At 37.7% G+C, this 12,991-nt stretch overlaps 5 non-coding genes across 5 annotated transcripts; all 5 read left to right on the top strand.

Moving 5' to 3' along the window:
- Positions 1–1,060: 1,060 nt before the first annotated feature.
- Positions 1,061–1,160, top strand: TRNAI-UAU (transfer RNA isoleucine (anticodon UAU)). Its single transcript has 2 exons — positions 1,061–1,098; positions 1,125–1,160. It is a non-coding gene; the product is annotated as a tRNA-Ile (tRNA).
- A 1,844-nt stretch (positions 1,161–3,004) lies between these two features.
- TRNAI-UAU (transfer RNA isoleucine (anticodon UAU)) lies at positions 3,005–3,104 on the top strand. The gene is made up of 2 exons: positions 3,005–3,042; positions 3,069–3,104. It is a non-coding gene; the product is annotated as a tRNA-Ile (tRNA).
- Positions 3,105–4,948: 1,844 nt separating this feature from the next.
- On the top strand, positions 4,949–5,048 carry TRNAI-UAU (transfer RNA isoleucine (anticodon UAU)). Its single transcript has 2 exons — positions 4,949–4,986; positions 5,013–5,048. It is a non-coding gene; the product is annotated as a tRNA-Ile (tRNA).
- A 1,844-nt stretch (positions 5,049–6,892) lies between these two features.
- On the top strand, positions 6,893–6,992 carry TRNAI-UAU (transfer RNA isoleucine (anticodon UAU)). The gene is made up of 2 exons: positions 6,893–6,930; positions 6,957–6,992. It is a non-coding gene; the product is annotated as a tRNA-Ile (tRNA).
- A 1,844-nt stretch (positions 6,993–8,836) lies between these two features.
- On the top strand, positions 8,837–8,936 carry TRNAI-UAU (transfer RNA isoleucine (anticodon UAU)). Its single transcript has 2 exons — positions 8,837–8,874; positions 8,901–8,936. It is a non-coding gene; the product is annotated as a tRNA-Ile (tRNA).
- The last annotated feature ends 4,055 nt before the right edge of the window (positions 8,937–12,991 follow it).

The following is a 12,991-nucleotide window of genomic DNA, read 5'->3' as shown; positions in this document are numbered from 1 at the left end:
ACAAAAATTACATCATTCGAGATGACGATGCACAATCCAAGAGGTAACTCAATGTATGCAGCAGATATTTACTCACGCACACAGCATATGTATGCCAATCCACCGTATACCAGTAATTTCAACTCTCACAATAGATTGTCATGCATAGACCGACCGCCGTATAGCTTCGCAGCACTTATCGTCTTGGCTATAAGGTCATACGCGGAACAGAGGGCTACATTGAAAGATATCTACCGCTATATAGAGACAACTTTTACGTATTATCGTGTGAAGAGCCTTGCCTGGAAGAATTCAATCCGTCATAACCTCTCTTTGAACAATTGCTTCTTCAAGAGTCCTCGTAGTATACATGACCTGACTCACGGTCATTTCTGGAGACTAGCAGAGGGTTGGAAAGAAATGTTTGCTGAAAGCCACTTCCGCCGCCGTCGTCGAGGATATAAGAAATCCAATAACCACGAGTTTATAACAACTAACAGCCAAGCGAACGAGGATTATATTGCGCGATATAAACCTGAAAGCACGCCGTCGTCGGTGGAGTCATGCAAGAAAAAGACGCCAAATTACGTTTCCTCGATTACACATAGCGAGAGAACACAAGAAAGACATGTAAACGGAAATGAGTTTAGTGACTTTAGTATTGCCAAAATACTACGTTGTCAGTCGAAACGAAAAGCCGGACACTGTGATGTATTGGATAATAAAAGGACTAAACGTGTTGGACGTATTGTTAGTAATGTCACAAAAGACACTGCGCGTGACATTCCTGGCCAATCTTTCAATGCAAGTAGTCAGATATCTTCAATTCGAGTCATTTTGTATTACCCACCAGTTTCAAGAAAGTTTTAATAATAAACCGTGCTGCTAAATATCAGCTACGTATGAGTGTATTTGTTCTGTATATGTATTACTTTTAACTTATATTCGTACAATTATATATGAACCGTCAAATTTAAATAAAGAGAACTAATATTAAAATTCCACGAGATTTCTGACACAAGTTGTATTGAACAAAATGCGGTTATACTATTGAAAGTGCACTCAATTGTTTATTTCATGTTCCCCAGTGGCACAATCGGTTAGCGCGCCGTACTTATATGGCAGTACTGCTCTGTTACTGAGTAATGCGGAGGTTGTGAGTTCGAGCCTCACCTGGGGAATGAGTATGTTTTGAATCCACGAATTGGAGAATAATTGAATCGAAACATTTCCAAATCGCAAATTCCATTCGCGATCCAATCTCCAGCATTTAGGTTTATCTAATTTAAATGACATCGATCGCCATTTATATGGTCGCAAAATTGCAAATACGTCGAATTTGAGTTAAACACCTGCTTAACCCGACTCAATTAAAATGGATAAATGGCATCACAGCTGACGTATAAATCTAACGATAATTGCTTGCAATCCTGTGAAGTGCTGTTATTTACTTATTTATTTACCCAGTGTTTACAAAGCCTGCTAAAAACGTCCAGTGGTGATGCATTATTCAGGTAGAAGAATAGATGTCATTGACTTGCTTAAGACGGTTATATAATTCTACTATTTTGAGGGCGCTGTTAAGCAGACTGTTTGTTGGAGCGCCATCTTGTGATCGTTTACTGATTGGCAAATTGAAATTGCGGATGATCTATGTTCATTTCAAGAATGATATTCAATAATTTTCACGTATATTACATTTCATTCATCCATGCTATAAAACAATAACCCAATACACTTTATATAGATTATGTAACAGGTGAGATATTTATGAAAGTGCAAAGCACATGATATTACGGATAACACAATAGGTAAATTTGTTCGATTATCGCCATTAAGTGCTGTATTTTAATTAGGGGTTAATGCCATTTGTTTTCCTGCTCTCTGATTGGGTTATTTTGAATAATATGCAGATTTCAAGGTGACATATGGTCTACCTTGTTGACTCAAGCCATTCTTAAATTCACAAAAATTACATCATTCAAGATGACGATGCACAATCCAAGAGGTAACTTAATGTATGCTGCAGATATTTACTCACGCACACAGCATATGTATGCCAATCCACCGTATACCAGTAATTTCAACTCTCACAATAGATTGTCATGCATAGACCGACCGCCGTATAGCTTCGTAGCACTTATCGTCTTGGCTATAAGGTCATACGCTGAACAGAGGGCTACATTGAAAGATATCTACCGCTATATAGAGACAACTTTTCCGTATTATCGTGAGAAGAGCCCTTGCTGGAAGAAATCAATCCGTCATAACCTCTCTTTGAACAATTGCTTCATCAAGAGTCCTCGTAGTATACATGACCTGACTCACGGTCATTTCTGGAGACTAGCAGAGGGTTGGAAAGAAATGTTTGCTGAAAGCGACTTCCGCCGCCGTCGTCGAGGATATAAGAAATCCAATAACCACGAGTTTATAACAACTAACAGCCAAGCGAACGAGGATTATATTGCGCGATATAAACCTGAAAGCACGCCGTCGTCGGTGGAGTCATGCAAGAAAAAGACGCCAAATTACGTTTCCTCGATTACACATAGCGAGAGAACACAAGAAAGACATGTAAACGGAAATGAGTTTAGTGACTTTAGTATTGCCAAAATACTACGTTGTCAGTCGAAACGAAAAGCCGGACACTGTGATGTATTGGATAATAAAAGGATTAAACGTGTTGGACGTATTGTTAGTAATGTCACAAAAGACACTGCGCGTGACATTCCTGGCCAATCTTTCAATGCAAGTAGTCAGATATCTTCAATTCGAGTCATTTTGTATTACCCACCAGTTTCTAGAAAGTTTTAATAATAAACCGTGCTGCTAAATATCAGCTACGTATGAGTGTATTTGTTCTGTATATGTATTACTTTTAACTTATATTCGTACAATTATATATGAACCGTCAAATTTAAATAAAGAGAACTAATATTAAAATTCCACGAGATTTCTGACACAAGTTGTATTGAACAAAATGCGGTTATACTATTGAAAGTGCACTCAATTGTTTATTTCATGTTCCCCAGTGGCACAATCGGTTAGCGCGCCGTACTTATATGGCAGTACTGCTCTGTTACTGAGTAATGCGGAGGTTGTGAGTTCGAGCCTCACCTGGGGAATGAGTATGTTTTGAATCCACGAATTGGAGAATAATTGAATCGAAACATTTCCAAATCGCAAATTCCATTCGCGATCCAATCTCCAGCATTTAGTTTCATCTAATTTAAATGACATCGATCGCCATTTATATGGTCGCAAAATTGCAAATACGTCGAATTTGAGTTAAACACCTGCTTAACCCGACTCAATTAAAATGGATAAATGGCATCACAGCTGACGTATAAATCTAACGATAATTGCTTGCAATACTGTGAAGTGCTGTTATTTACTTATTTATTTACCCAGTGTTTACAAAGCCTGCTAAAAACGTCCAGTGGTGATGCATTATTCAGGTAGAAGAATAGATGTCATTGACTTGCTTAAGACGGTTATATAATTCTACTATTTTGAAGGCGCTGTTAAGCAGACTGTTTGTTGGAGCGCCATCTTGTGATCGTTTACTGATTGGCAAATTGAAATTGCGGATGATCTATGTTCATTTCAAGAATGATATTCAATAATTTTCACGTATATTACATTTCATTCATCCATGCTATAAAACAATAACCCAATACACTTTATATAGATTATGTAACAGGTGAGATATTTATGAAAGTGCAAAGCACATGATATTACGGATAACACAATAGGTAAATTTGTTCGATTATCGCCATTAAGTGCTGTATTTTAATTAGGGGTTAATGCCATTTGTTTTCCTGCTCTCTGATTGGGTTATTTTGAATAATATGCAGATTTCAAGGTGACATATGGTCTACCTTGTTGACTCAAGCCATTCTTAAATTCACAAAAATTACATCATTCGAGATGACGATGCACAATCCAAGAGGTAACTCAATGTATGCAGCAGATATTTACTCACGCACACAGCATATGTATGCCAATCCACCGTATACCAGTAATTTCAACTCTCACAATAGATTGTCATGCATAGACCGACCGCCGTATAGCTTCGCAGCACTTATCGTCTTGGCTATAAGGTCATACGCGGAACAGAGGGCTACATTGAAAGATATCTACCGCTATATAGAGACAACTTTTACGTATTATCGTGTGAAGAGCCTTGCCTGGAAGAATTCAATCCGTCATAACCTCTCTTTGAACAATTGCTTCTTCAAGAGTCCTCGTAGTATACATGACCTGACTCACGGTCATTTCTGGAGACTAGCAGAGGGTTGGAAAGAAATGTTTGCTGAAAGCCACTTCCGCCGCCGTCGTCGAGGATATAAGAAATCCAATAACCACGAGTTTATAACAACTAACAGCCAAGCGAACGAGGATTATATTGCGCGATATAAACCTGAAAGCACGCCGTCGTCGGTGGAGTCATGCAAGAAAAAGACGCCAAATTACGTTTCCTCGATTACACATAGCGAGAGAACACAAGAAAGACATGTAAACGGAAATGAGTTTAGTGACTTTAGTATTGCCAAAATACTACGTTGTCAGTCGAAACGAAAAGCCGGACACTGTGATGTATTGGATAATAAAAGGACTAAACGTGTTGGACGTATTGTTAGTAATGTCACAAAAGACACTGCGCGTGACATTCCTGGCCAATCTTTCAATGCAAGTAGTCAGATATCTTCAATTCGAGTCATTTTGTATTACCCACCAGTTTCAAGAAAGTTTTAATAATAAACCGTGCTGCTAAATATCAGCTACGTATGAGTGTATTTGTTCTGTATATGTATTACTTTTAACTTATATTCGTACAATTATATATGAACCGTCAAATTTAAATAAAGAGAACTAATATTAAAATTCCACGAGATTTCTGACACAAGTTGTATTGAACAAAATGCGGTTATACTATTGAAAGTGCACTCAATTGTTTATTTCATGTTCCCCAGTGGCACAATCGGTTAGCGCGCCGTACTTATATGGCAGTACTGCTCTGTTACTGAGTAATGCGGAGGTTGTGAGTTCGAGCCTCACCTGGGGAATGATTATGTTTTGAATCCACGAATTGGAGAATAATTGAATCGAAACATTTCCAAATCGCAAATTCCATTCGCGATCCAATCTCCGGCATTTAGTTTCATCTAATTTAAATGACATCGATCGCCATTTATATGGTCGCAAAATTGCAAATACGTCGAATTTGAGTTAAACACCTGCTTAACCCGACTCAATTAAAATGGATAAATGGCATCACAGCTGACGTATAAATCTAACGATAATTGCTTGCAATCCTGTGAAGTGCTGTTATTTACTTATTTATTTACCCAGTGTTTACAAAGCCTGCTAAAAACGTCCAGTGGTGATGCATTATTCAGGTAGAAGAATAGATGTCATTGACTTGCTTAAGACGGTTATATAATTCTACTATTTTGAGGGCGCTGTTAAGCAGACTGTTTGTTGGAGCGCCATCTTGTGATCGTTTACTGATTGGCAAATTGAAATTACGGATGATCTATGTTCATTTCAAGAATGATATTCAATAATTTTCGCGTACATTACATGTCATTCATCCATGCTTTAAAACAATAACCCAATACACTTTATATAGATTATGTAACAGGTGAGATATTTATGAAAGTGCAAAGCACATGATATTACGGATAACACAATAGGTAAATTTGTTCGATTATCGCCATTAAGTGCTGTATTTTAATTAGGGGTTAATGCCATTTGTTTTCCTGCTCTCTGATTGGGTTATTTTGAATAATATGCAGATTTCAAGGTGACATATGGTCTACCTTGTTGACTCAAGCCATTCTTAAATTCACAAAAATTACATCATTCAAGATGACGATGCACAATCCAAGAGGTAACTTAATGTATGCTGCAGATATTTACTCACGCACACAGCATATGTATGCCAATCCACCGTATACCAGTAATTTCAACTTTCACAATAGATTGTCATGCATAGACTTACCGCCGTATAGCTTCGTAGCACTTATCGTCTTGGCTATAAGGTCATACGCTGAGCAGAGGGCTACATTGAAAGATATCTACCGCTATATAGAGACAACTTTTCCGTATTATCGTGAGAAGAGTCCTTGCTGGAAGAAATCAATCCGTCATAACCTCTCTTTGAACAATTGCTTCATCAAGAGTCCTCGTAGTATACATGACCTGACTCACGGTCATTTCTGGAGACTAGCAGAGGGTTGGAAAGAAATGTTTGCTGAAAGCGACTTCCGCCGCCGTCGTCGAGGATATAAGAAATCCAATAACCACGAGTTTATAACAACTAACAGCCAAGCGAACGAGGATTATATTGCGCGATATAAACCTGAAAGCACGCCGTCGTCGGTGGAGTCATGCAAGAAAAAGACGCCAAATTACGTTTCCTCGATTACACATAGCGAGAGAACACAAGAAAGACATGTAAACGGAAATGAGTTTAGTGACTTTAGTATTGCCAAAATACTACGTTGTCAGTCGAAACGAAAAGCCGGACACTGTGATGTATTGGATAATAAAAGGATTAAACGTGTTGGACGTATTGTTAGTAATGTCACAAAAGACACTGCGCGTGACATTCCTGGCCAATCTTTCAATGCAAGTAGTCAGATATCTTCAATTCGAGTCATTTTGTATTACCCACCAGTTTCAAGAAAGTTTTAATAATAAACCGTGCTGCTAAATATCAGCTACGTATGAGTGTATTTGTTCTGTATATGTATTACTTTTAACTTATATTCGTACAATTATATATGAACCGTCAAATTTAAATAAAGAGAACTAATATTAAAATTCCACGAGATTTCTGACACAAGTTGTATTGAACAAAATGCGGTTATACTATTGAAAGTGCACTCAATTGTTTATTTCATGTTCCCCAGTGGCACAATCGGTTAGCGCGCCGTACTTATATGGCAGTACTGCTCTGTTACTGAGTAATGCGGAGGTTGTGAGTTCGAGCCTCACCTGGGGAATGAGTATGTTTGGAATCCACGAATTGGAGAATAATTGAATCGAAACATTTCCAAATCGCAAATTCCATTCGCGATCCAATCTCCAGCATTTAGGTTTATCTAATTTAAATGACATCGATCGCCATTTATATGGTCGCAAAATTGCAAATACGTCGAATTTGAGTTAAACACCTGCTTAACCCGACTCAATTAAAATGGATAAATGGCATCACAGCTGACGTATAAATCTAACGATAATTGCTTGCAATCCTGTGAAGTGCTGTTATTTACTTATTTATTTACCCAGTGTTTACAAAGCCTGCTAAAAACGTCCAGTGGTGATGCATTATTCAGGTAGAAGAATAGATGTCATTGACTTGCTTAAGACGGTTATATAATTCTACTATTTTGAGGGCGCTGTTAAGCAGACTGTTTGTTGGAGCGCCATCTTGTGATCGTTTACTGATTGGCAAATTGAAATTGCGGATGATCTATGTTCATTTCAAGAATGATATTCAATAATTTTCACGTATATTACATTTCATTCATCAATGCTATAAAACAATAACCCAATACACTTTATATAGATTATGTAACAGGTGAGATATTTATGAAAGTGCAAAGCACATGATATTACGGATAACACAATAGGTAAATTTGTTCGATTATCGCCATTAAGTGCTGTATTTTAATTAGGGGTTAATGCCATTTGTTTTCCTGCTCTCTGATTGGGTTATTTTGAATAATATGCAGATTTCAAGGTGACATATGGTCTACCTTGTTGACTCAAGCCATTCTTAAATTCACAAAAATTACATCATTCAAGATGACGATGCACAATCCAAGAGGTAACTTAATGTATGCTGCAGATATTTACTCACGCACACAGCATATATATGCCAATCCACCGTATACCAGTAATTTCAACTCTCACAATAGATTGTCATGCATAGACCGACCGCCGTATAGCTTCGCAGCACTTATCGTCTTGGCTATAAGGTCATACGCGGAACAGAGGGCTACATTGAAAGATATCTACCGCTATATAGAGACAACTTTTACGTATTATCGTGAGAAGAGCCCTTGCTGGAAGAAATCAATCCGTCATAACCTCTCTTTGAACAATTGCTTCATCAAGAGTCCTCGTAGTATACATGACCTGACTCACGGTCATTTCTGGAGACTAGCAGAGGGTTGGAAAGAAATGTTTGCTGAAAGCGACTTCCGCCGCCGTCGTCGAGGATATAAGAAATCCAATAACCACGAGTTTATAACAACTAACAGCCAAGCGAACGAGGATTATATTGCGCGATATAAACCTGAAAGCACGCCGTCGTCGGTGGAGTCATGCAAGAAAAAGACGCCAAATTACGTTTCCTTGATTACACATAGCGAGAGAACACAAGAAAGACATGTAAACGGAAATGAGTTTAGTGACTTTAGTATTGCCAAAATACTACGTTGTCAGTCGAAACGAAAAGCCGGACACTGTGATGTATTGGATAATAAAAGGATTAAACGTGTTGGACGTATTGTTAGTAATGTCACAAAAGACACTGAGCGTGACATTCCTGGCCAATTTTTCAATGCAAGTAGTCAGATATCTTCAATTCGAGTCATTTTGTATTACCCACCAGTTTCAAGAAAGTTTTAATAATAAACCGTGCTGCTAAATATCAGCTACGTGTGAGTGTATTTGTTCTGTATATGTATTACTTTTAACTTATATTCGTACAATTATATATGAACCGTCAAATTTAAATAAAGAGAACTAATATTAAAATTCCACGAGATTTCTGACGCAAGTTGTATTGAACAAAATGCGGTTATACTATTGAAAGTGCACTCAATTGTTTGTTTCATCTTCCCCAGTGGCACAATCGGTTAGCGCGCCGTACTTATATGGCAGTACTGCTCTGTTACTGAGTAATGCGGAGGTTGTGAGTTCGAGCCTCACCTGGGGAATGAGTATGTTTTGAATCCACGAATTGGAGAATAATTGAATCGAAACATTTCCAAATCGCAAATTCCATTCGCGATCCAATCTCCAGCATTTATTTTATATAATTTAAATGACATCGATCGCCATTTTTATTGTCACAAAATTGAAAATACCTAGAATTTGAGTCAAACACCTGTTTAACCCGACTCAATTAAAATGGATAAATGGCATCACAGCTTGCGTATATATCTAACGATAATTGCATGCAATCCTGTGAAGTGCTGTTTTTTACTTATTTATTTACCCAGTGGTTACAAAGCCTGCTAAAAACGTCCAGTGGTGATGCATTATTCAAGTAGAATAATAGATGTCATTGACTTGCTTAAGGCGGTTATATAATTTTACGATTTTGAGGGCGCTGTTAAGCAGACTGTTTGTTGGAGCGCCATCTTGTGATCATTTACTGATTGGCATATTGTAATCACGGATGATCTATGCTCATTTCATGAATGACATTCAATAATTTTCACGCACACTACATTTCATTTATGCATGCTATAAAACAATAACCCAATACACTTTATATAGATTATGTAACAGGTGAGATATTTATGAAAGTGCGAAGCACATGTTATTACGGATATCACAATAGGTGAATTTGTTCGATTATCGCCAATAAGTGCTGATTGTAATTAGGGGTTAATGGCATTTGATTTCCTGCTCTCTGATTGGGTTATTTTGAATAATATGCAGATTTCAAGGTGACATATGGTCTACCTTGTTGACTCAAGCCATTCTTAAATTCACAAAAATTACATCATTCAAGATGACGATGCACAATCCAAGAGGTAACTTAATGTATGCTGCAGATATTTACTCACGCACACAGCATATATATGCCAATCCACCGTATACCAGTAATTTCAACTCTCACAATAGATTGTCATGCATAGACCGACCGCCGTATAGCTTCGTAGCACTTATCGTCTTGGCTATAAGGTCATACGCTGAACAGAGGGCTACATTGAAAGATATCTACTGCTATATAGAGACAACTTTTCCGTATTATCGTGAGAAGAGCCCTTGCTGGAAGAAATCAATCCGTCATAACCTCTCTTTGAACAATTGCTTCATCAAGAGTTCTCGTAGTATACATGACCTGACTCACGGTCATTTCTGGAGACTAGCAGAGGGTTGGAAAGAAATGTTTGCTGAAAGCGACTTCCGCCGCCGTCGTCGAGGATATAAGAAATCTAATAACCACGAGTTTATAACAACTAACAGCCAAGCGAACGAGGATTATATTGCGCGATATAAACCTGAAAGCACGCCGTCGTCGGTGGAGTTATGCAAGAAAAAGACGCCAAATTACGTTTCCTCGATTACACATAGCGAGAGAACACAAGAAAGACATGTAAACGGAAATGAGTTTAGTGACTTTAGTATTGCCAAAATACTACGTTGTCAGTCGAAACGAAAAGCCGGACACTGTGATGTATTGGATAATAAAAGGATTAAACGTGTTGGACGTATTGTTAGTAATGTCACAAAAGACACTGCGCGTGACATTCCTGGCCAATCTTTCAATGCAAGTAGTCAGATATCTTCAATTCGAGTCATTTTGTATTACCCACCAGTTTCAAGAAAGTTTTAATAATAAACCGTGCTGTTAAATATCAGCTACGTATGAGTGTATTTGTTCTGTATATGTATAACTTTAAACTTATATTCGTACAATTATATAAGAACCGTCAAATTTAAATAAAGAAAACTAATATTAAAATTCCACGATATTTCTGACGCAAGTGGTATTGAACAAAATGCGGTTATTCTATTGAAAGTGCACTCAATTGTTTGTTTCATCTTTCCCAGTGGCACAATCGGTTAGCGCGCCTTACTTATATGGCAGTACTGCTCTGTTACTGAGTAATGCGGAGGTTGTGAGTTCGAGCCTCACCTGGGGAATGAGTATGTTTTGAATCCACGAATTGGAGAATAAAAGTGTTCCCACAACAAATATTTTCGACTAAAAACGGCCATATGCCCTGAAAGAATCGAACAGAGCTTGACATGTATGAATAATTTATTGGGCTTAAAAGAAAAACGTGTCAAATTTAGTTATAGCCATAACTTTTTTAGCGCGGATGTTGCCAACAAATGTAAAAAAAAATCGTGAATTTCATAGATTCGAATAAAATAAAGCAAGCGATTGATAAGGATGATTATTAATATTTTCCCCGATGCTCTTCGATTTTTTAGGGGTTATCGTGAGAAGAGCCCTTGCTGGAAGAAATCAATCCGTCATAACCTCTCTTTGAACAATTGCTTCATCAAGAGTCCTCGTAGTATACATGACCTGACTCACGGTCATTTCTGGAGACTAGCGGAGGGTTGGAAAGAAATGTTTTCTGAAAGCGACTTCCGCCGTCGTCGTCGAGGATATTAGAAATCCAATAACCACGGGTTTATAACAACGAACAGCCAAGCGAACGAGGATTATATTACCCGATATAAACCTGAAAGCACGTCGTCGTCGGTGGAGTCATGCAAGAAACATATGCCAAATTACGTTTCCTCGATTACACGTAGCGAGAGAACACAAGAAAGACATGTAAACGGAAAACAGTTTAGTGACTTTAGTATTGCCAAAATACTGAGCTGTCAGCCGAAACGAAAAGCCGGCCACTGTGATGTATCGGACAATAAAAGGATTAAACATGTTGGACGTATTGTTCGTAATGACACAAAAGACTCTGCGCGTGACATTCCTGGTCAATCTTTCAATGCAAGTAGTCAGATTTCTTCAAGTCGAGTCATTTTGTATTACCCACCAGTTTCAAGAAAGTTTTAATAATAAACCGTGCTGCTAAATATCAGCTACGTATGAGTGTATTTGTTCTGTATATGTATTACTTTAAACTTATATTCGTACAATTATATATGAACCGTCAAATTTAAAATAAAGAGAACTAATATTAAAATTCCACGACATTTCTGACGCAAGTTGTATTAAACAAAATGCGGTTATCCTATTGAAAGTGCACTCAATGGGTTGTTTCATCTTCCCCAGTGGCACAATCGGTTAGAGCGCCCTACTTATATGGCAGTACTGCTCTGTTACTGAGTAATGCGTAATGCGAAGGTTGTGAGTTCGAGCCTCACCTGTGGAATGAGTATGTTTTGGATCCACGAATTGGAGAACAATTGAATCGAAACATTTCCAAATCGCAAATTCCATTCGCAATCCAATCTCCAGCATTTATTTCATCTAATTTAAATGACATCGATCGCCACTTTTATGGTCACAAAATTGCAAATACGTCGAATTTGAGTTAAACACCTGATTAACCCGATTCAATTAAAATGGATAAATGGCATCACAGCTGACGTATAAATCTAACGATAATTGCTTGCAATCCTGTGAAGTGCTGTTTTTTACTTATTTATTTACCCAGTGTTTACAAAGCCTGCTAAAAACGTCCAGTGGTGATGCATTATTCAGGTAGAAGAATGGATGTCACTGACTTGCTTAAGACGGTTATATAATTCTACGATTTTGAGGGCGCTGTTAAGCAGACTGTTTGTTGGAGCGCCATCTTGTGATCGTTTACTGATTGGCATATTGAAATCACGGATGATCTATGCTCATTTCATGAATGACATTCAATAATTTTCACGTACATTACATTTCATTTATGCATGCTATAAAACAATAACCCAATACACTTTATATAGATTATGTAACAGGTGAGGTATTTATGAAAGTGCGAAGCACATGTTATTACGGATATCACAATAGGTGAATTTCTTCGGTTATCGCCAATAAGTGCTGAATTGTAATTAGGGGTTAATGGCATTTGATTTCCTGCTCTCTGATTGGGTTATTTTGAATAATATGCAGATTTCAAGGTGACTTAACGTCTACCTTGTTGACTCAAACCATTCTTAAATTCACAAAAAATACATCATTCGAGATGACGATGCACAATCCAAGAGGTAACGTAATGTATGCTGCAGATGTTTACTCAAGCATACAGTATATGTATGCCAATCCACCTTATACCAGTAATTTCAACTC

This window comes from Saccoglossus kowalevskii, chromosome 4, assembly GCF_978046115.1.
Source record: "Saccoglossus kowalevskii chromosome 4, keSacKowa6.1, whole genome shotgun sequence".
Taxonomy (NCBI): Eukaryota; Metazoa; Hemichordata; class Enteropneusta; family Harrimaniidae; genus Saccoglossus; species Saccoglossus kowalevskii.
This window is presented reverse-complemented; position numbering and strand designations above follow the sequence as displayed.